This window comes from Coregonus lavaretus (assembly GCF_964263955.1).
Source record: "Coregonus lavaretus genome assembly, chromosome: 40".
Taxonomy (NCBI): domain Eukaryota; kingdom Metazoa; phylum Chordata; class Actinopteri; order Salmoniformes; family Salmonidae; genus Coregonus; species Coregonus lavaretus.
Window position 1 is genome coordinate 3520889 of NC_140027.1, and position 24458 is coordinate 3545346.

The 24458-nt window shown below is 48.2% G+C and overlaps 1 long non-coding RNA gene across 1 annotated transcript; it reads left to right on the forward strand.

The window, feature by feature from the left end:
- The first annotated feature begins 4554 nt into the window (after window positions 1–4554).
- On the forward strand, window positions 4555–23033 carry LOC311113276. The gene is made up of 3 exons (XR_014611001.1): window positions 4555–5304; window positions 20496–20593; window positions 22959–23033. It is a non-coding gene; the product is annotated as an uncharacterized lncRNA (long non-coding RNA).
- Window positions 23034–24458: the final 1425 nt, after the last annotated feature.

A 24458-nucleotide genomic window follows, 5' to 3' on the forward strand; every position in this document is an offset into this window, starting at 1 on the left:
GAAAGCTCCGGAGCGTTTGGGGGGAGTGTAATGATGACAAAGACATAGATCTTCGGAAGGAACTCGCATGAGCGTGCAGACACACACACACACACACTTATTTTCCCCCTCTGTTATAAATCTGTTAGCGGTTGAATCAGTTGTGTATTCCTATAATCATAGATTTCCAAACCAATCCCATTTGAAATACATCTAATAGGCTACATTTGGCTAATTTCAATGGTAGTTAGAGGAACATGGCGTTCTATAAGAGTAGATATTGTTGAGTTTAACCTTAGTTGATTGACAGCTCTCCTCTCCCGTCCGCAGGTCATTGTCAGCGTTCCAGCGGCTTGCCTCTCTACAGGTTGATGAAACAGAAATAACGCTTGTTAGCACTTAATTATTCATTTGAATCAATAAAGGCAATCAATTAAGCTTGAGTGTGCAATAAATCTGATTAGCCAGTCGGTTCCCAAAACACCATCAAATCCACGCAGGTCTTATTCCCTTTAATGAGTTTGTGGAGAGGGGCGGGGGGCAAATACCCATACAAATGTTAACATATGCACACAAACACACACACAGTGCTTGACTATGACTGAAATAGGTTCCCGTACTCATTTTGGGTGCCAGTACTGTTTGTGTTTAGGTGCAGGAGCTCCACAATACTTTTGAGCTAATATTCTATAATAGGAACAGGAGCTCTAGCAGTATAAAATGAGGCTCCGGTGAGCTCATGCCCAAGTCAAGCACTGCACACACTCACGTACACACACACACACACACAAAACAATATGCAAACGGCTATTCATTGGGGATGAAAGATAAGCTGGGCTTAATGTATACTAATATTAAGGGGCACCGCAAACAACAAAATAAGCAAGGTCATCAGTAAACCTGAAGTGTAATTAATAGATGGAATTAGCAACAAAAACAATGGAGCACTTAAACTGCTTGTTGATAAAAATGACACGTTTGAAATGAGAATAGAAAAGTGCTTATTAAATGTGTTGACGAGAGTGGTCACAAAATAAAGCTTAAAGAGGTTTTAATGATGTTGTGCGTTTGATGAACCTTCCTTTCCTCTCTTTCTCCATTCTTTCCATTACTCCAGTCTATGCTGTTTGTATCATGCCTCATTATTTCTCTCTCTTCCTCCCTCCTTTCCCCTTCCTCTTCCCCTCCTCCCTCCCTCTCCTCCTCCCTCCCTCTCCTCCTCCTCTCTCCCCTCTCCCTCTCCTTCCTCTCCCTGGCCAGTACTCTCGGGGGAAATTACCACCGCTCAGAAACGCTGTCCTACTGCACCGCACTGCTCCACTCTCTCCTCGGCCCATATAACAAACCACTACAACACACACACACACACACACACACCCCTCCCTCAATCGATACAGTCCCCCAAGCCTGCTGCTGTAACCGGCTATTCTGTAGAAGCTCTGCTTGTTGTTGTCCCCTGTACAGAAATTGAATCAGAGTCACTCTGTGGCCAAGGTCCACTACGCATCCACCTGATGGGTATGGCAAGATGCTTTCTAAAACCCCTCTTCTCACATTACAATGGTATGGCACTCAGAAGGTGACAGTATTGGTAAAAAAATAATATATATATATATATATATATATATATATATATATATATATATATATATATATATATATATATATATATATATATATATGACAGCCCTACCACTACTACAGTATTTTTTAAAACGAGTTTCACTGTTTATGGATTGCTAAATGAATCTCATTCCTGTAGCGGCATTAAATTATGTTATGATTTGTTTTATTGGTGCGTGGAACATTGATTGTCACGTGTCTATTCAGTAGGGTGAAAACAGCAGAGTTGGGGACACTCAGGCTCTACTTTGGTTGTTGTCTTTTGGTACTCCCATGTCAGAATTATCACTAACATTTAGCATACGTCAAGTCATGCCTTTGGAAATGTCACTTTGAACAGAGCGGCAGCCACCGTCTGCATTTTGAGTACTCCTAGGCTGAGACTGGAGGATTCAGGATTCATGATCAATACAAAAAAACTGGTCTATCGTTCTGCACCAGACAGGAAACCAGTGATGGGTTTCCTGTCTACTGTATATAGTGCATTACTTACAATACTAAGTAGTGCACTATATAGGGAATAGGATGCCATTTTGGGTCAAAAGTAGTGCACTATATAGGTAATAGGGTGCCATTTTGGGTCAAAAGTAGTGCACTATACAGGGAATAGGGTGCCATTTCGTGTTAAAGGTAGTGCACTACATAGGGAATTTTGTGCCATTTTCAGACATAATGACGAGAGGAAGTCTAAACAAAGATCCACTTTTTGGCTCGTTGTTCAGTGAATTGTTTGGCTTCTCACCCGGTCATATTGATTTTGTTAATTCCTAAACTCACAAGATAAGGCAATAAACTGAAAATTGGGAGAGGGGCTTTAGTGTCGTGAGAACTGCTAAATTGTAGACTTTGGAAAAGCTGGATTGTCATTTAGATGTACTATTCTTCTAACCTGGTTTCAGATCTGTTTCTGCGGTCTTGACAACTTGTATGTTTAGCTCGCCAATGACCATAGGAGTTGGCAAGACAGCACAAACAGATCTGGGATCAGGCTAGTATTCTTCATCATCATAACACATGGAATATCTCTCAGTTTCTTGAAGGAATTCCAAACCTATTGAGATTCACTTTGTACAATTGGTTCCTGATTATGTGTCTGCCTCAGTTTTTACTGTCTATAAATGTTTCAGAAGGGAGTGATACTTCCCCTCATGGGAAGCATGTTTAAAGTATAAAATGTTAAACATTTTAAACTGTAGCCAAAGCACATGAATCAAATATACAGTAGTGTGTGTGTGTATATATAGCATGTGCGTGTGTATGTGAGAGTGTGTCTCTGCTGGCAAGATCCCACGGCAGGCATAAAATTAAAAACCTTCTGTGGAACGCACTCATGACTGAGCTGGAATTAAAACAAAAGACATGAGCACAGGGCGTTAAGCGAAGAAAACAAAGAAAGGGAAAGAAATACAGAGGAAAGGAGGAGAGGAGTATCCAAGGAGAGCAGAAGAGAGGAGGAAGTGAGTGATTGCCAGCGCCGCAGTCCGTCCGCCTCACCTCACGTCTGGATTTCCTCTGATCAGAATATCAACCAGACCTTTCTCATTGCCGCCCCTCCATCAGACGGCTAGCTTAAATGTGAAAGCAATTAGGGAAATTGGCCCAAGTCAAAGAAACATCCGAGACACCTAAAAAGAGTAGCGGTGCTGATGACTTATGTTGTGTCCCGAATGGCACCCTATTGCCTATATTGTCCCGAATGGCACCCTCTTCCCTATGTAGTGCACTACTTTTGACTGGCTCTGGTGAAAAGTAGTGCACTATGTAGGGAAAAGAGCGTGCAAAGCTGTCATCAAGGTAAAGGGAAAGATTAAATAATCTCAAATATAACATATTACTACATGATTCCATATGTGTTATTTCACAGTTTTGATGTCTTCACTATTATTCTACAATGTAGAAAATAGTTTAAAAAAAGAAAGAAAAACCCTGGAATTAGTAGGTGTGTGTCCAAACTTTTGACTGGTAGTGTACTTTTGGAGCTCACTGTATGTGTAGCAGGATTACAAGTTATCACATGCAAACTCCAAGGAATGCAGCCTTCTCTGCTAACCTCCCTTAACCCCCAAGTTTAAACAGCTGTTTTTCCCATTCAACTATAGCTGTCTTTCGCAATAGCTTTGGGCAGCTTGCCTTGAATAGGAAGAAACTTTGCCTGGGCTCTGGCTTTCTCATGAACAGTCTCTGCTGTGATCTATGGGGCTGTGCAGTCTAGTCTTGGCTGTTCTCACTGGTCAGTTCTCCCCTTTGTGGACCACAACTTTGACGTATTCCCACTGTGTGCATACTGCACGATGCATGGTCATTTCCATAAGAAAAGAGGCATTGAGAATGAGTTGGGGACACAATCCTTTCTGAGTCTGAGAAGCAGAACAAGCGGAATAGTCATCCTTCATCAATCAATTGTTAATTAGTCTGGAATGGAAATATGCTCCTTCTTGGTGGACTTCATGTGACTTCAAGATTTTGAGGAAGGTTATGTGATAGAATCAAGGGCCCCTGTAAAAGTATTTATTCTAGCATAAACTTCTAAATTGCAAATTAATCACATACTATTTTGATACATTATTTAAACTATTTAGCCTTTTATTCACAGAACTGGATTGGTTATTTTGCATTGCCATTAATATAAACTTATTGGTGATTTACATAGCCTACAGAAATAACCTATATGGTAGTCATTACCACACATGTACCACACATATACAACTGAAAAGTGCCCAAGGTAGGCTGGTAATAAAACATGAGAAAATGGATCAAACCAGCCAGCACTATTTTATCATCCTCTATATCTGCCTGTCCATTTATTCTAGTGAGCAAATCAGACTGCCATTGTCAAGGGTACAACGGGGCGGGATCATGCTGTGTTGTTAGTGGGATATCACTTGGATTGGCTGCTTGGGCATGGGGGCCACTTCCTACATTATTTCTCAGAGGAGAGAGCGAGCGGTATTAGTTTGAACAAAATGGCTGCAAGAACGCTGTCAACGAGAGCTCACTGAATGTATTATGACTGTCCACTCCTACATTTGGATTTTTCGAGAATGTATTTTCTTGGATTCGTTTTTCAATTTGCATTCGTGGTAGCAAGGTCGTCGGTCAGATGTTGTTGCTAACCTGCTAGCTCCTCAGCTAGCGGCCTAAACACAAATTATTTCATTTTGCACTTTAACTCAAGTTGGCTAGCTAGCTAGTAATTATCTTCGACAATTTACTGAAAACATTTGCAAATTTCTAATTGCAACAGTCGATGACTAATGCCAACTAGCTAACATTAACAACTCAGCTACTTTTTGAGTCGAATTGTTTCTCATGCTTTTTCGTTTTGCTGCTTTTTTTCGATATTTTTTTTCTATGTCGTGATACTTCGACGTTTAGCATAGTTTTTTGATGTTGCGAAAATTGTAATTTTAGTGCATCGTTTCCCTAAAATACAAAGTTCTTGCTGTCTGTTTTTCAAATATCGATCTCGGTATTTGTGTTATGAAGCTGCTTAAACAGTTATTCAGTCAGTAAGCCGCTGCCGCACGAGAGTTGAACTTGGCTAATGCTAGCTAGCCGGATAACTGCGAAGACTGAATTCCTGATTTGTTATTTACGGGTACTTTTCGGAATAGGCGCAGGAGAATGCTTTTCTGCATCATTCTCTGCCGTGCACCAACTCTGTATTGAAAGCTGCCAAAGCTCAACGTGTGATTACGCAAGGTAAGGAATACTTTATTGATATCCAACCATAGCTTGTTTGCCAAGCGGCGTCACACCAGCTCTAGCCCCATACATTGTGTTCTATTTATTATGTGGCTCGAGCAAAGTCCAGTATTTTGCTACTGTTCCAGTTTTCATAGTTACATTGCTTTTATTTACTAACTTATATTAGCAGATTTATAGCAATACATTCTGGGAAAGGGTAACGTCAGCTATATTAGCTGGCAAGTTAAATTCCTACCACCATGACATTACACCGAGCCTATGCAGTGTTTATTTTTGCTTTACAGTCAACGAGCCAATGTCAATGATAGTAGATAGGCTGATGGCTAGCTAAGATGAGACTTGATACCAACAAGCTGAGGCTTTAAACATAACTACAAGGGCAGCATGCATTGCTGATAAGCATAGTTTCACTGTTATAAAGAGTTTATAGCGAGACCTTCATTGATGAACTCATTTGTAGCTGTCATTGACAGGGTTGCCTTCTCTAAAATACAAACCATGATTTATCCATGGGTTTGGATGAAAATGCATGAGAGTTTTGTGTTCAGAATCTCAAACCAGGACCACCAGAGGCAGGTTATATCATAATCGAATTAATGGTCGGCTTAGCTCGGGTTGAAATGGCACTGGAATGGACTGGCTCTCCTGATTCTAGTGAATGCACGTGTGTTGTAGGGACAGAGCTGCTTTTCTTGAAGTGGCAAACCTTTCCATGTCAAATAAGTCAGTTGATTGTGTCATATTCAGCTTGAAATGTAGTCTAAAGGCAGACCCCACACACCATAATATTTGAGACCGTTCGATGTTATTCCTCTATGTTGATTCCATTCCATCAAATTGCTACAATTATGTGGACTGCAGTGTTTGTTTATTTGTTAAACATCACTACCCCTTTTCATACAGTAGAGGAAGGTATGAGTTGGGATTGAACTGTCGCTTTCCCCTTCCTATCCCTATGCATACTGCTGGAGTACATCCTATAGCCCCCACCCCCCATCTTATCTCAATCGTCACACACCAGTGGGGCGATAATGAAATGCATAGTGAGCGGGGAGAGAGACCGGGGTAGTGGGGGACATGGCGGGTTTATAGAATACTGAAAGTGCTTACCAGGAGGAGTGTGACCATTTAATGTCAAGCTCAAGGCTCTGGCTGCCAGTTGGTTAATGCGCTGCAGTTCTTAATCAGTTGGTGAAGGTGCCTCCCGTCTCCCTCCACCCTGCGACGCCCCCAGCCCAGCTGACAGTCCCCGAACCCTCCACCCCAGCACTTCCTCAAAATAGTCAGAATTAATCTAGGATAACTCAACGAATCTGTCATTAATTTTTGTTTTTGCCAAGGAGATCTTAGTCACGCAATTCAACATCTAAGATGTTTGGTGCAGTATTTCTCAAGCACATTTTTTTAAACATGAAAACGAGTCGGCTATTGTTCAATGACAACAAACACTTAATTGAATAATCCCTACTGTTGACCAATGAAGGGGCGTAGACTTCGGCTCTGCGAACAGCTGGTAAAACCCTTGCCGAAGACCAAAATGGAAAAAAGTCACAAAATCGTCATAATATATGCGCAAACTGTTCCGAACTGTTTCGGATGGGAAGCATGGTGACCCCTTTACCCCTTCCAGACAACAGCAGGTGATTGGGGACTGAGGAAGGAAGGAGGCAGTCTTGGGACTGACTGGGCATGTTGTCTTGACATAATGAGGATGTTTACTGCTGATGTTGGCTACTTGTTCCGTTCCTGTAACCTACCGTTGTTATTTCGTCATAAGTTAAATGTTTTTGTTTCAGGAGTAAAATCATTCTTTATTTGATATTTGACTTGACAAAGTGTTATAAAACAATGTAGAGCTGTGCTTAGGGAATGAAATATGCATGGAACTGGAGAGGGAGCTTTTTCATTACTGGACTGATTACTACACGTTTGTTTTTGTTTTGATTAGAGTCTTGTAACTGAGCCGAGGGTTGGCTGCCTAGCAACACTACACCAAAACCCTTCCTTATCTCCTGTTCAGACGGATCATTTGTTTGAAATTAGAGTGAAGGCTGCCTGAGGTGAATGTAAGAACACAAACCGCTTTGGATTCTCTCCTTCGATGTCCTCAACAGCCTTGCAGACAAACATCATGAGCAGAGAAGGCAAACCCACGGGGTGCCATTGCCTCAGTCTATCCATCCACATCCCACACTGATCTCGCCCAGGCTGCCGTGCACCGCTGCAGTACTAAGCCTGGCGATTATGAGCCTTAAAAAAAAGAAACCAGGCCTGATGGATAACATGCCCTCTCTGTGTACCAGGAGGTCGTCATGGCTGAGGCTGGTCAGCGGCTGGCGATAGAGGGGCGTCAACAGTGAAATCAACTTCATTCAATGAGGGTTTCTGCCGAACCATTTATCCTATAGCGGTAGGGTGTTCTTTATAAGTCCCAGGGTAAATCTTGGGCCAAACAGCTGTTGTCTGACTGACTGGTGTAATGTAATCACACTGGGAATGAATTGAAGATCTTTCAATAGGGTGGACTGTGCCTGCTAGGTTAGTTCCTTTCCTGCCAACACTTGTCAGTTACTACTCAGGCAGTCTTCCCTGAAAGTAAACAGAATCAATATGTCATTACTTCAAGGGGAGTCAGCCTCTCGTGTGTGTGTGTGTGAGACCAGGAGAGGTTGAAAGTGGGAAATGGAAACATCCCACCCCCCTCCAAGGGCCCCAGTGCCATAACCGTTGCTTATGTGGGGTGGGTGGGGACGACCGGCCAGGACCCCTAATATAGGAGGCTGTAACTAACGATGGTGCAGCCTGCCTGTCACGTCTAGTCCATGTGAGAGGGGAGGGGTGGACCTGGCAGGGGCGCAGGGGTGGGTCGGGAGGGGGAGCCCAGCCCAGGCAGGCACTGTGTCTTGGCAGCGATCCAGGGGAATGTCCTGTCGATGTAGAGGCAGGGGCCAGTGGGGGCCTCCCTCTCCCTTTCCCCTTATGTTGGCTAATTGGAGAGACGTGAGGAGGCATCATCACATGTAGAGGACAGAGAGAAGCTGGACTAACCGCACTGTTTCTGTCAGTCTATTAGACAGTAGGCAGTGCTTGTAATGTCATTACAACTTACTTACTTTAAAAAATCTCTTTGGATAGCCAATGTTTGTTTGCCGTTATTATGTCGATAACTAAGTTATATTAGGCTACATGCTGTGGGATAAGTCAAGTGTGTGCTAAGGCTTTTCCAGGTAAGGTTGAGGCTTTGTTTATGTTGAGCATACCTGGCAAATCCCCACCTGCATCTTCATTGATGCTTGTCTGAATCAGCCCAGTGACATGAATGGCATTCATACTTGGCATAGTTTGATTGCGTAGTGTTGACAGTGCTTTAGCGCACATTGCAATTGAGAACTTGTTTGTTCGCTTCACTTTTGAATGGCAAAATATTTCAACATTGGCTTGCATTTCAGGTTGGAGTCCATGTTTCCATTTAGCCTACATGCACGTTAGCTGTTTTACTATACTTCATAGATTTTCCATGAGTTGAACACTAAATTACAATCAGCTTTTGCAATAGGTTACTTATGGGGTAACTTCAGTACCTTGATAAGATGGCCTACTTGTCCTATTAGACATTAGCTCAATTTCCCATCCATCTTATCAGCCATGAAGGAGTCAGTCAATTATCACTCCCCCCTACATCAGCAGGGACCCAGCCAGGCTCTCTCCTCACAGCATCTTTCAAACACATCAGATCTGAGCATGCTTTGTTCCCCCCAGCTAAACAAAGTGCTTATTTTTCCTCTTTCTCAGACTTTGTTCTGCTTTTTTCTTTTGACAGATTCTGTCTCTCTGCTGTGGTTGGCAACAGTGAAAGGCAGGCTGTCAATGTCAGAGCAACCTTGAGGGAATGCAGTCAACTGGCTCCATTCAGGAGACCAACCCTATACTGTTTGCCTTTTTCTTCTGTCGGTTTCATTTCATTGAGTCCTCGTGGCTTGGACAGTTTTATTAGACTATAGTAGTAGTGAAACTGGAAGAAGGCATTCCAATGCCTAAATAGTAGATACTAGAGTCTTTGCAGCTTTAGCGCGACTCACATTCATCTTAGTCCTGATTTTTTTTTTTTGAAGGGGTAGATCAGCTTTAATATGGCAGATGGATTGTAACTTCCATCAATGTAATTGTCTGTATCACTTCCAATCCCCCATATATTTTTTTAGATCTTGCATGCATACATATAAATACATGCATATTAATACATATATATATATACATATCCTTTAAAAATATATATTTCCCTTTATTACTTTCCAACCCCACCACCCCTTCCCTAATTGGAGTAAACTAGTGAACAACAATGCTTAAGCCTCTACTTTCAGCTTATACTATATACATTTTATGGACACAGTCAATTTTACAATAATTATATTTTGTTTGTTTTTACTCCTGAACTTCCTCTACCCTCAACCTCTCCGATCATTTTCATGATGTCCATCCGGTTTGCTTCTATATGCCATATCTTTCTAACTGTGCTCTTTCACAAAAGCTCTCAACCTATAACCTATATACTTATTATGGACACAGTATGCTTACTTACATTAGTTATCTAGTTGTTGTTAGTTGTTATTAGTCCCATCCTTCAGCTCCATTCAACACCTCCCATCTATCTCTTAACACCATCCATATTGGATTTCTATTTGCCATATATTTTTCAACTGTACTGTGATGTTTTACAAAAGTTCTGAACCCTTCTATTCTCATTGTTTCTACAGATTGTAAATTGAAAATATTTTTTTTTGCTAAAAGTGTTATTATATTATTGATCGATTGACTATGACTTTTCAGATCATCAAGTAGTGCTATCTGCAGGGTTAGCTCCAGGTAAATATTGCAATCCTTTAGCCATTCCTGGACCTGTGTCCAAAAACAAGCTACAAATGGACAGTACCAAAACACATGATCTAATGATTCTGTCTCTTCGCAGCAAAATCTGCAGAGCTGGGAAGATTCTATCCACCATAAAAATAACATTCTGTTGGTAGCAAAAATGTTGTATAATAATTTAAATTGAACAATTGTAAGTTCGTTTTGCGTATCAGTTCATACATTTATATTGACATTTTAGTAATTTAGCAGACGCTCTTATCCAGAGCGACTTACAGTTAGTGAATACATATATATATATATTTTTTTTTTATACTGGCCCCCCGTGGGAATCAAACCCACAACCCTGGCGTTGCAAACGCCATACTCTACCAACTGAGCTACATCCCTGCCGGCCATTCCCTCCCCTACCCTGGACCAATTGTGCGCCGCCCATGAGTCTCCCGGTCGCGGCCGGCTGCGACAGAGCCTGGATTCGAACCAGGATCTCTAGTGGCACAGTTAGCACTGCGATGCAGTGCCTTAGACCACTGCGCCACTCAGGAGTTCATAAACACTATGCCATGGAATCTGTACGTCAAAAATCTCTTCCCAACTATTTTGCAATCTATATGGGACGGCTGTCAATCCTTTGGTCCTTAAATGAAACTGGTTTACTTTTTTATTTATCACAATTTTCTTTAACCAATTATGTTCTTTAATGCAGGGCCGACAGACAAGTTCCTTACTTTTTCCCCCTTGCACTTTCCTCTTCCATTTATTTGCGGAAAAGCTGCAATTATTTGGTTGTAATTTTGGGTAGAGCAGACATTTCCATATGTTTTTGTCCTGAGAAACTTCTTGATCTGGATAGTTATCTTGAAGAAGTAATAAAAACTACCTCATAGCATTAACAAAAGCTGAGTTTGTAAAAGTTGCTCCAGCAATGTTGTGAACCAGCTAATGTTCCACTCTGTCTTCAGTTGAAGTAGAGTGACTGTCACACAAAAAGACCCACTTTTCTCTCACCTCTCCAGTGGCCTATGTGGCTTGTCAACCCAGCTAAAGTACAAGTTATCAGAGTACCGTGCTCTACTAAGAGCTTTTCTCAATTACCGTTATGGTCATGTAACTCTCCTTAGCCTTAGAAAAAAGTACTAGGGTACTTTCCCTTATTGAGTGAGTCACAGCCCACAATCCACATTTCTCTGGCAGCTTAGCCTGCGTTTAGACAGGCAGCCTAATTCTGATCTTTTTTTCTCTCCTTTTGACCAATCAGATCAGCTCTGAAAAAGAGCTGATGTGAAAAGACCAATTAGTGGGAAAGAATATCAGAATTGGGCCGCCTGTCTGAACGCAGCCATTGACAGCCTTGTCCATTGGCCAAGTATAGAAACTGACAGACTCCCCATGCCGCCTCTATACACTGCAATATGCTCAATAGTCTAGTCTATATGTCTTTGGCACAACATAAGCTTTTTATCATATTAAGTTGTGATTTCTTTACCTAAAGAACCTGGCAGAACATAAGTTCCCTATTGACTTGGCGAGGAAGCAACTAGTGAAGACATTGAGGTCTAATAATTTCTGAAAGAGAACTTCAAAGGAGTTTTATTCTTAGCTTTCGTGGGGCTCTCAACGCCGCCAGCCAGCAACCAAGAGTATGAAAATCACCACCCTCTTTTCCATTCATTGAGTCAGCCCAGCAGCATAGTTGAGATAGCTGTTGTTGTTCCCACTCATAATGGCTGCATATTGCACTGGTGACTGGAATGGGCATAATGCTCCAAAACTGAAGAGGTTGACAGCTGGGGAATTTACAGGCTTGTTTTCCCATCCGTTGGCTTTAATGCTGCAATGAGCAATTGAAACAATAACAAAGCCAACTCCCCACCCCTGTTTCGGTAAAAAGCTGAGGGATGGGGCTGGATAAATGTAACCACCCTCAAATTCATAGACAGTGCTATGGATGCAAGTACTGACCAGCCATGATTTCAAAATTATAGTTTTAACCATGTTTTGAGGCTACATATTGTTTACATATACTTTGTTTACAAACATTGGAGTAAAACAAGCTTATATTTTGGGTTCTGATGTGGTACGACAGTTAAACTAAGCTCATGAGGCATTTATACGTTTTATATTTTTAAAGAATCAATGGGAATCAAGTCCAAAAATGTATGTAGCAACTGCTGATTGCCCCTTTTAAGATAGACTAGACTAAGGCTAGTGCCAGAGCTGGCCAAAAGCAGTGCACTATATAGGAAATAGGTACTCTGGCCAAAAGCAGTGCACTATATAGGAAATAGGGTGCCATTTCGGACACAGCCTAAGACTACACTAGTCTCCTCAGTCTTTAATGGTGGCTGTAGGATTACTACTCTCCAGGCAGGTTGTGGGTAGCCATCCTGGATAATGGCTGTGTAAAAGGGCTCAGGAGAACTGTGGCTTTCCTAATGCCTGGCTGCAGGAAAGCAAAAGGAAGAGGGATGAGGACTGTGGTGGCTTCACCCCCCCCCCCCCTCTTCCCTTCCTCCTCCTTTCCTCCATGGCTTTGCTCTGTTCTTCGTTCGTGCAGTGGCTGTGTTAGCCAGAAGGGCTCCGGAACACGCAGCAGCACTGTTTGCCTTGGGGCCATCATGGCAACCTTGGCCCTGTGTCAGGGACGTCTAGCTCTGGTCTGCACACTGCCCTACAATCTCTCGCTTTCTCTCTCTTCCCCCTGCTCTTCCCCCTCTTCTCCTCTGGCTTCCTTCCTTGCTTTCTCACCCAAGGTGGATGGGTAGAATTATGCTTCGCCTTTCGTCTATTTCTCGATCTCTTTTCTCCGTAGCGCTCTCTTTCTCGCCTTCCTCCATCTTGCTGCGTTTTGTTTTTCCTCCCCAGTGAGCTTTCTCTCTCTTTTCTCTCTCCCTTCACAGATGCTCTCCTCTCGTCTTCTTGGCCTGTCTCCCTCTCCCGACGGCTGTCGTTCTTAATTGGTGTTGCTCTGCCCGTCTTTTCATCCTCTGGTTTTCCCTCTACTCCTCCCCGGTGTTGTCAGTAGCTCCAGCATCTCTCTGTGAACACGTCTCAGACTCCCTGTGCTGCTGTCGTCACACACACACACACACACACACACACACACACACACACACACCAGTTAGTCCCTCTTAACAAGCGCTGCTATTTTTGTGTAGCAGGTTCCTCATAGACCGTATGTCTTTCCTCTCTTATGCTTTCTGTCTGCGTTGATTCTGGTCATGCGGAGTTTATATACAGCTCAGAGATGGAAGGAAACCTTTGCAATGCGACGCCTTTGAATGCTCAACTCAGCAACACTTTTTATCCATAAACAATTGTTAGTGTGCTATAAAGCAGCTAAACAAATCAATCTTTATATACAAAGCGAGTGTAATCCAAAAACGTGGAAAGGTGAATTACATGTATCTAGGCTATAGGTCTTCCACAGTATATAACACCGGCATATGATACTGTATAGGCCTACTAGACCGGCGTGCCAGGAAGGTTCAGAGAGCGCTGCTTCACCAGAACATATGTCAGCTAGTCTCTCGCTGTGTGGAGTGCCTCTGCCAGGCAGGTGTAACTTGATCCCCAGCCAACCCGACGTGTCAGCCTGACTCTGGGGGTGTCAGCAGCTCAGTGGAGACAGACAGGGACAGAAGGGCAAAGTCCCACTGCCCTTGTCATTTCCCCTAAGCTGGTGCCCTCTCTCTGTCTGTATCGCCATCTCTCTATCTCTCTTTATCTCGCTTGCTTCCTGTCTCTTTCTCTCTCGTTCGGTCATTAGACAACTATGCTATTTGACAACCTACACTGTACATTTATCTTTCTCTCGCTTTTCAGTCTCATCTTTTGCTTTTCTCTTTCTTCCTCAGTGCTCTCACCTGGCTCCCTTGAGTGTAATTAGAAGTGAGAAGCACCATCTTCACCTCCACCCGTTACGACTGTCCTGTCTCTGGAGGGAACTCCTGTGAGGAGGAACTCCTGGAGCAGACAGAGCGGTTGCTTCAGTGTCATAGCTGGATGCAGTACTGTCTCGGTCTTAGTCGGCACAATTTTGCTGCTTTTTGGGGTCTTTTCAGATTAGGCACAGCTGCTAGTTAAGTCTTCAAATTGTACTGTGCTTTCTAGGATTAGATTGAATGGCAACTATTTTGGGTTTAGTGTTAGATAGTTACAACACTAAGACACTGTTAGGGACACAGCACTGGCACTGTGCTGTCATGTTAAATCTCTGGCTCAGACCAGACGAGTATAACATTGACTTGAATGGGGATGCCCGTTCTAGTTAATCTATTTCTATGAAGGCTGTAGGGCACATTCAGCACAATAACAATAAATTATTTTGAGGTGGTCTGTGCAGCGGTGCAGAAATGGATATCTGTAACATATCTTGGGAAAAGTCTACACAGGCTAAATGTTTTATTTAACCTTTAGTTTGACAGGGAGTCATACTGAGACCAAGGTCTCTTTTACAGATGAGCCCTGTAATTACCAAAAATATAGGTTACACATCAATAAATACACATTAGTGAACTTTAGGTTTAGATTTCAATGCTTCTCCTATGGATGAGTGGGGCGCAGTAGCACAGCAGCTTGTTATGATCTTGGAGACAGGAACACAGTCAGGTGGTTGTGCTGTACAGCATGGTGTTAGTTCAACCTCTACTAGCCTGCTACCAAAATAGACTGACCGTCATTCTTAATCCGTTTAGTTTACTAAACCGTGTATTTTCTAGGAAATGAGGTAAATAAATAAATGTGCGTGGTGTAGTATTATTGTCATAACCCCTCCCCCTCTTCTGATCTCCTCTGTCATAAACTGGCTCACCAGATGGGCTATGTATGGGAGATCCCATGTTATTAACAGCTAGGACGGTGGTAGGCTAGTAGTCACTAAGCAGTATATGGACTGAGTCGGAGGCTCTATTTCGGAAAATTGCAGCACACAAAGGGTTCCGCCGGATATTTTTACATCCCGATCCAATTCCCCTTCTTCCCCCTCCTTCCACCCCTTTCTATTCTGAGGGTAATTCCAACATTCAGAACAGTGCCAGCTAGCCTGAACCCCCCCCTTTTGGACAGGTGCCAAGGAATATCCGAGCAGGGGGGATGGTGGTGGGGAGAGATGCCAGTTAGACTGACGGGGTGTTGTGATTGGTCGAGGGGGTAGTAGGGGGCAGATGAAGGAGGAATGGTAGCCTATGGGGTTGTTGGATTGTTAGCGCCGTGAAGGAGCGCTGGTCTGGTTAATAGGCAGATCTGAGAGAGGAGGCACTATTGAGCACCTACTTATTACCAGGCAGAGAACCAACCAGTCTTTCTGCCCAATTAGATACTAGTGCACCACACACACACACACACAGTTCCCTCTATGATGAATAGGAGTCTGATAGTGTGTTTTACTGTCCTCCCTCAGTCATTACAGCTAGACAAGTCCTCTGTCAGTATTCCCTACTGTTAGGCAGTATACTAGCTGTACTGTAGATTGACAGCTGTTAATGGCCATGCCTGCAAATTTCTTTCTGTCTCTTGTCTCTCTTGCTCTCTCTCCCCCTCGCGCTCTCTCTCTCTCCCCCTCGCGCTCTCTCTCTCTCCCCCTCGCGCTCTCTCTCTCTCCCCCTCGCGCTCTCTCTCTCCCCCTCGCGCGCTCTCTCTCCCCCTCGCGCGCTCTCTCTCTCCCCCTCGCGCGCTCTCTCTCTCCCCCTCGCGCGCTCTCTCTCTCCCCCTCGCGCGCTCTCTCTCTCCCCCTCGCGCGCTCTCTCTCCCCCTCGCGCGCTCTCTCTCTCCCCCTCGCGCGCTCTCTCTCTCCCCCTCGCGCGCTCTCTCTCTCCCCCTCGCGCGCTCTCTCTCCCCCTCGCGCGCTCTCTCTCCCCCTCGCGCTCTCTCTCTCTCCCCCTCGCGCGCTCTCTCTCTCCCCCTCGCGCGCTCTCTCTCTCCCCCTCGCGCGCTCTCTCTCTCCCCCTCGCGCGCTCTCTCTCTCCCCCTCGCGCGCTCTCTCTCTCCCCCTCGCGCGCTCTCTCTCTCCCTCGCGCGCTCTCTCTCTCCCCCTCGCGCGCTCTCTCTCTCCCCCTCGCGCGCTCTCTCTCTCCCCCTCGCGCGCTCTCTCTCTCCCCCTCGCGCGCTCTCTCTCTCCCCCTCGCGCGCTCTCTCTCCCCCTCGCGCGCTCTCTCTCCCCCTCGCGCGCTCTCTCTCTCCCCCTCGCGCGCTCTCTCTCTCCCCCTCGCGCGCTCTCTCTCTCCCCCTCGCGCGCTCTCTCTCTCCCCCTCGCGCGCTCTCTCTCTCCCCCTCGCGCGCTCTCTCTCTCCCCCTCGCGCGCTCTCTCTCTCCCCCTCGCGCGCTCTCTCTCCCCCTCGCGCGCTCTCTCTCCCCCTCGCGCGCTCTCTCTCCCCTCGCGCGCTCTCTCTCTCCCCCTCGCGCGCTCTCTCTCTCCCCCTCGCGCGCTCTCTCTCTCCCCCTCGCGCGCTCTCTCTCTCCCCCTCGCGCGCTCTCTCTCTCCCCCTCGCGCGCTCTCTCTCTCCCCCTCGCGCGCTCTCTCTCTCCCCCTCGCGCGCTCTCTCTCTCCCCCTCGCGCGCTCTCTCTCTCCCCCTCGCGCGCTCTCTCTCTCCCCCTCGCGCGCTCTCTCTCTCCCCCTCGCGCGCTCTCGCTCTCCCCCTCGCGCGCTCTCGCTCTCCCCCTCGCGCGCTCTCGCTCTCCCCCTCGCGCGCTCTCTCGCTCTCCCCCTCGCGCGCTCTCTCGCTCTCCCCCTCGCGCGCTCTCTCGCTCTCCCCCTCGCGCGCTCTCTCGCTCTCCCCCTCGCGCGCTCTCTCGCTCTCCCCTCGCGCGCTCTCTCGCTCTCCCCCTCGCGCGCTCTCTCGCTCTCCCCCTCGCGCGCTCTCTCGCTCTCCCCCTCGCGCGCTCTCTCGCTCTCCCCCTCGCGCGCTCTCTCGCTCTCCCCCTCGCGCGCTCTCTCGCTCTCCCCCTCGCGCGCTCTCTCGCTCTCCCCCTCGCGCGCTCTCTCGCTCTCCCCCTCGCGCGCTCTCTCGCTCTCCCCCTCGCGCGCTCTCTCGCTCTCCCCCTCGCGCGCTCTCTCGCTCTCCCCCTCGCGCGCTCTCTCGCTCTCCCCCTCGCGCGCTCTCTCGCTCTCCCCCTCGCGCGCTCTCTCGCTCTCCCCCTCGCGCTCTCTCGCTCTCCCCCTCGCGCTCTCTCGCTCTCCCCCTCGCGCTCTCTCGCTCTCCCCCTCGCGCTCTCTCGCTCTCCCCCTCGCGCTCTCTCGCTCTCCCCCTCGCGCTCTCTCGCTCTCCCCTCGCGCTCTCTCGCTCTCCCCCCTCGCGCTCTCTCGCTCTCCCCCTCGCGCTCTCTCGCTCTCCCCCTCGCGCTCTCTCGCTCTCCCCTCGCGCTCTCTCGCTCTCCCCCTCGCGCTCTCTCGCTCTCCCCTCGCGCTCTCTCGCTCTCCCTCGCTCTCCCCCTCGCGCTCTCTCGCTCTCCCCCTCGCGCTCTCTCGCTCTCCCCCTCGCGCGCTCTCGCTCTCCCCCTCGCGCGCTCTCTCTCCCCCTCGCGCGCTCTCTCTCCCCCTCGCGCGCTCTCTCTCCCCTCGCGCGCTCTCTCTCCCCCTCGCGCGCTCTCTCTCCCCCTCGCGCGCTCTCTCTCCCCCTCGCGCGCTCTCTCTCCCCCTCGCGCGCTCTCTCTCTCCCCTCGCGCGCTCTCTCCCCCTCGCGCGCTCTCTCCCCCTCGCGCGCTCTCTCTCTCCCCCTCGCGCGCTCTCTCTCTCCCCCTCGCGCGCTCTCTCTCTCCCCCTCGCGCGCTCTCTCTCCCCCTCGCGCGCTCTCTCTCTCCCCCTCGCGCGCTCTCTCTCTCCCCTCGCGCGCTCTCTCTCTCCCCCTCGCGCGCTCTCTCTCTCCCCTCGCGCGCTCTCTCTCTCCCCCTCGCGCGCTCTCTCTCTCCCCCTCGCGCGCTCTCTCTCTCCCCCTCGCGCGCTCTCTTCTCCCCCTCGCGCGCTCTCTCTCCCTCGCGCGCTCTCTCTCCCCCTCGCGCGCTCTCTCTCTCCCCCTCGCGCGCTCTCTCTCTCCCCCTCGCGCGCTCTCTTCCCCCTCGCGCGCTCTCTCTCCCCCTCGCGCGCTCTCTCTCTCCCCCTCGCGCGCTCTCTCTCCCCCTCGCGCGCTCTCTCTCCCCCTCGCGCTCTCTCTCTCCCCCTCGCGCGCTCTCTCTCTCCCCCTCGCGCGCTCTCTCTCTCCCCCTCGCGCGCTCTCTCTCTCCCCCTCGCGCGCTCTCTCTCTCCCCCTCGCGCGCTCTCTCTCTCCCCCTCGCGCGCTCTCTCTCTCCCCCTCGCGCGCTCTCTCTCCCCTCGCGCGCTCTCTCTCCCCTCGCGCGCCTCTCTCCCCCTCGCGCGCTCTCTCTCCCCCTCGCGCGCTCTCTCTCTCCCCCTCGCGCGCTCTCTCTCCCCCTCGCGCGCTCTCTCTCTCCCCCTCGCGCGCTCTCTCTCTCCCCCTCGCGCGCTCTCTCTCTCCCCCTCCGCGCTCTCTCTCTCTCTCCCCCTCGCGCGCTCTCTCTCTCCCCCTCGCGCGCTCTCTCTCTCCCCCTCGCGCGCTCTCTCTCCCCTCGCGCGCTCTCTCTCTCCCCCTCGCGCGCTCTCTCTCTCCCCCTCGCGCGCTCTCTCTCCCCCTCGCGCGCTCTCTCTCTCCCCCTCGCGCTCTCTCTCCCCCTCGCGCGCTCTCTCTCCCCCTCGCGCGCTCTCTCTCCCCCTCGCGCGCTCTCTCTCCCCCTCGCGCGCTCTCTCTCCCCCTCGCGCGCTCTCTCTCCCCCTCGCGCGCTCTCTCTCCCCCTCGCGCGCTCTCTCTCCCCCTCGCGCGCTCTCTCTCCCCCTCGCGCGCTCTCTCTCCCCCTCGCGCGCTCTCTCTCCCCCTCGCGCGCTCTCTCTCCCCCTCGCGCGCTCTCTCTCCCCCTCGCGCGCTCTCTCTCCCCCTCGCGCGCTCTCTCTCCCCCTCGCGCGCTCTCTCTCCCCCTCGCGCGCTCTCTCTCCCCCTCGCGCGCTCTCTCTCCCCCCTCGCGCGCTCTCTCCCCCCCTCGCGCGCTCTCTCCCCCCTCGCGCGCTCTCTCTCCCCCTCGCGCGCTCTCTCTCCCCCTCGCGCGCTCTCTTCCCCCTCGCGCGCTCTCTCTCCCCCTCGCGCGCTCTCTCTCCCCCTCGCGCGCTCTCTCTCCCCCTCGCGCGCTCTCTCTCCCCCTCGCGCGCTCTCTCTCCCCCTCGCGCGCTCTCTCTCCCCCTCGCGCGCTCTCTCTCCCCCTCGCGCGCTCTCTCTCCCCCTCGCGCGCTCTCTCTCCCCCCTCGCGCGCTCTCTCTCCCCCCTCGCGCGCTCTCCCCCCCCCCTCGCGCGCTCTCTCTCCCCCCCTCGCGCGCTCTCTCTCTCCCCCCTCGCGCTCTCTCTCTCTCCACACTTTTTCTGACTGGCTAAGTCTGGGGAAACTCACTGGCCATGCACAATCAGCTCCTGTGTGTGTGTGTGTCATTCACTCAGGCACTGAGAAAAATGTGTGTTTGTGCCCTTCCTATTGCTGAGGACAGAGCACAATGGCCGATTGTGCATGGCAGGCCTGATTGTGTGTGTGTGGAGGGAGTTGAAGAGGATGGTGAGATCCCAGAGTCCCAGGATAGCAGGCTAGATATGCGGTGAGAGGAACACCCAGTCAGTTGGAAGCTGTCAAGTAGTATTGACCACTGAGTTTTCCCATTGGCCAGATAATAACCAGAATGTCTACTATGAGTGGCACTTACCTAGCTGGTAACACTGACCAGATTGGAATGGATAACCGGCACTAGCAGGCTTTAGACACACACGAACGTACACACACACACACACACACACACACACACACACACAGGCTCCCCCAGTCCTCTACTCATGCCTTTAATAGTTTCTAGGAACCGTCACCAAACTTCAGCCAAAACAAATAAAGGCAGAAATATACCTCTGATCTCTCCTTTGGCTGCTTGGCAGGCGACTGGAGACAGACTTTGGGAAATGTTTAGAGTTTGTTCTTTCTCTTTCTTTCACTCTCATTCTTTCCTTTTTTCTATCTCTTTTCCCCTCTGTCAGTTTCCGGGTGTCTCTCTTTTGCTCACCCCCCTGCCCCCAATCTCTCTCTGGCCATGAAGGAAATTGCATTTAAGAAGCAACTCAGTGTGTTACTTCTGAAATGCTGTATGTGCTTGGCGTCTAAAAGTATTCTCTGGAAAAAGTTTGCTAGCTCTGACATTGACCTCTAAGCGGATGAAAGGGAAATTGTAGATCTAGGTTACTGAACTTAAAGCCTGCTGCTCCTCTCTGCCCTGTTCTGAAAACCTCTCCCTTTCTATTTGCAGCTGAGAGAAGCTAACAACACGAGAAAGAGAACCATTTGATGGAAGAAAATAAAAATAAAAAGCAAGAAAAGACCAAGAAGGAAGCTGCTCAGAAACAGGTGAGTGGTGTTAAATCTCTCTCTCTGTCTCTCTCTCACTGTCTCTCTCTCTCTCGCTCTCTCGCTGTCTCGCTCTCGCTGTCTCTCTCTCTCTCTCTCTCTCTCTCACGGTCTCTCTCTGTCTCTCTCTCTCTCGCGGTCTCTCTCTCTCTCGCGGTCTCTTTCTCTCTCTCTCGCGGTCTCTTTCTCTCTCTCTCGCGGTCTCTCTCTCTCGCTGTCTCTCTCTCACGGTCTCTCTCTCTCACGGTCTCTCTCTCTCGCTGTCTCTCTCTCTCACGGTCTCTCTCTCGCTGTCTCTCTCTCTCGCTGGCTGTTTCTGTCTCTGTCTCCTTCTGTCTCCTCAAACCGAGTACCTCCTTCCGAAAAACTTCTACATCAGACTACATCCCCCCCCCCCCCCCCCTCTCCTCCATTCACTTCTGTTCCCCAGGTAGGTGTGTTCAGTTCAGTATAGGCGCTATATGACTGTGAGTGTGGGAGTTCCTCCCTAGCTTATCCTCATGGATTAGCCTAGAGCCTGTAACCCTGCAGGCAGCTCACTGCCAGGTGTATGGACCCTATTTAAAGACAGATTAGAGCTGGACTCCATGGCTCAAGGGAGGCTAGCACACTAGCCACACACACTGCTCTGTTGGAAACACTAGCCTGGCTCTGGTAAATTATCCATTGTATGCACATGTACCAAGGAGATGTTGTTCTCGCACATAGACACACGCCATTCATGCACATTCATACAATTGTACACACAGTCATTTAAAAACACAATGATATGCACATGTATTTTAAAACACACACACCCTAGAGCCCGACAGATAAATCGGTTGACTGATATTATTGGCCGATATTAGCCATTTCACGTAAATATTTGTTTCTGTCTTTATTCCACAGATAAAGCGCAGATATTATATACATAGAATGAACAAATACATTTTCAATGGTTGCCTGAAGAGGGCGCTCTAAGAGCTTCTCATTGAACATCATTCAGCCCGTCATGATAGAGTGGGCATGGTGGCTTTCCACAACCAGCGATGGCATATTAGAATTAATAAATAAACAAAAGTTAGCTTCACCAAGAAAGGAGCCCTGTCCTCCTCATATGCTCACTTAGCTAGCTATCCAGCAATGAAGTTAGGCTCTATCTAGCCGGCAAGGTAGTTAGCCTAGCTAGCTAGCAATCTGTGCTACTTATCTGCGAACATTGGACTGGCCCCAAAGTGAACACTGACTCATCCGTGAGCTTGTGACTAAAACCAGTGCGGCAAGCATTTTCCTGCATGAACGTTTTCAGTAATCAGCGCATTCCATTTGCAGTTGAAATACATAGCCAATACATACTTTCTTTTTATTGAATAACAGTATAATTCACATGATGGATTCAGTAAGAAAACATTTTCGTAATGAACAGCTAGCGCGTGCTTGTCATATGCTCTTATTGCGAGGTTGCCATAGTGTATCGTTACATGGCCTTTGACTGTTGTAAAGCGCTGTGGTGAATCTACTCAATACATGCTGACGGTGACATCTAGTGGCGATATTACGAACTCATTCTTGTTTATTAGTGCGCTTCAGCACAAACACTTCTGCATTCTTATCAACTGCCATAGATGGACACATCTTTAAGTTGTACCTAAGAAGGTCAACTGAACAAGTGTTTTGTATTTACTTTCGTATTAATAGAGGATATAGTGGCATTTTGGTGGTTAGCATGTTCTTAAATAATGTTAATTTTAATATTTAGTTACGGAATCATCATTTAGAGTATCTGTTAATCCTTTGGAGCACAATTTGTGGAAAAAAAGGTATGTTTTTCTAAATGTCTATTTTTCATTCCACAGCCTGTAGTTGTCACGCTCCACTCTACTTCCACTAGCCAGCAGCAGTGCCAAGGCACTTTATAGCAGGCGTTTACCCAGGTGGGCTTGTTTGGGTCTTGGAGACTGAGGCGTTTTACCCTGCATGTCTAGTCAGGCACACAGTCTACTGCCAGTTGTATGGCTCAATGTCCCACATCCCTACATTTTCAGCTAATTTCAATCGGATTTTCATTTAAGATATTTGGCCATTCTTTGTATGAATATGTGATTGTGGGCTGCATCCAATTTGGCAGCCTGCAATGTAATGAAGTTCTACTGGGAATATCATTTCTCATGTTTACTTTTGATTATGAGTTTGTTCAACAGTTTCCTGTCCTGTTGTGGAAAAGTACATAAATTCCTTCCTCTAATGCGGTAATGTTTTAGTTAATGACCAACTTTTATGACATACCGTTTTGGTAGCGCCACGTTAATCATTGAACAAAAACAACTCTACGTTTACAGCTGTTGACTTCTCTCTCTGTCTGTGTCTCTGTCTGTGTGTCTTCTAGGCTGCTGAGGAGAAAACCAAAGGTGAGTGGAATGACAAACTTCCGCTCCTAGCCGCATAGCTTTTTAAAAAGACATGCAAATTATTGACACATACACAGCCCTTATCACCTCTGATTTAAGGGAGTTCAAATGAGCCGTAAAGCCGTAGACATACAGATAAAGGCTGTATAGGAGCAGGTCCCTGTAGCCTACAGCTAACACATCGAGTCAGTCCAGCGTCGTCTAACTAACACACACTGATACACACTGACTCCTCCTCTGAGCTCAGCAGTGCTGGCCAATGAAGCGTGAGGAGGGCACCCAGATGGGAGCTCCTAACAGTGGGGAGAGAGGGGTTGGGGGATGGAGGGGGTTTGGGAGGGTAAGGAGTTCAGTCAGTTCCGTGGGCGACAGTCTTTTAAGGGGCATCTTGCCTTCTACGGTTCCTTGTTCCACTGTCTCCCAGCAGCATGTGTGCCTCGCATCGGTAGTATGTGAAGTATGCATGCTGTTTCCGCATGCATTTCCATTTGTGCACGTCAAACGTTTCTTATTGTATTTAGCCAACGGATTAGTCTAGTGTGTGTGTGAAGAATGTGTCATTGCGTGTGAACAAGCCTAGGTGTCATTGTTAGTGCGTGTAGGTGTGTTAAATCCCCTGCAGGTATTAGGCAGATGGGGCCAGGGCTTTGGTCCACTCTAAAGCCCATTAGAGCATTTGTTCAGGTTGCACTGGTCAGCACCTCTTCCTCTAAAGGCTGTGTGTGTGTGTACTGTGTGTGTTTGTGTTACCAGGGATTGGCCCCAATACACCACAGTCGGTCTTACAGCTAGCTAACAGCCCTAGCCAATAGCCATTGGTGTTTGGCCCGACGTCCGTTGGCATTGTGTAGAGGTCAATGGCACTTTCTTGACCTCTGACCTCATTAAGGTCTGCCTCATTATCTCTGGGGGGAGACTCGGTGCTCCGTCTGTTGGTGTTGGTGAGTCATCCAGTGAGAAGGAACCATTTTAAGCGGAGGGGTGACGGAGGGCGTCTAACAGACTGAGAAGGTTAGTTAGAAGTCAGATGACACTGAGGAGAAGTGTAAAAACAGAGAAATATGGAAAAATGGAGTGAGGGAAAGGAAGTGAGTAGGAAAGAAAGTGGGATGTGTGTATTCAAGCATCAGCCAAAAAGGAACTTGTGGAGCTGAAACAACTAAATTGACACAGTATAGCCTACCTTTAAAGTAAGCAAGAGAGAGAAAATGTTCTCCACTCAATTTGCTACAGAGCCCTCTAAGTAGCATATGACTTACTTCAGTTAGCATCCATGTCACTAAATAAGGTGTGTGTGTGGGCAAATCAGTATGCAGCTGTGATGTCTCTCCATCCATATCAATGATCTCTCATCACTCTCTCAAACACACACGCACTCGTTTGTACACCCACAACCCCCCAGCCTCATCCCTTCTCCAATCACCTCTCCAGCTTCCTCCTCCTCCCTTCCTCTCACGTTTCAATTTGTTTGTGGTAAT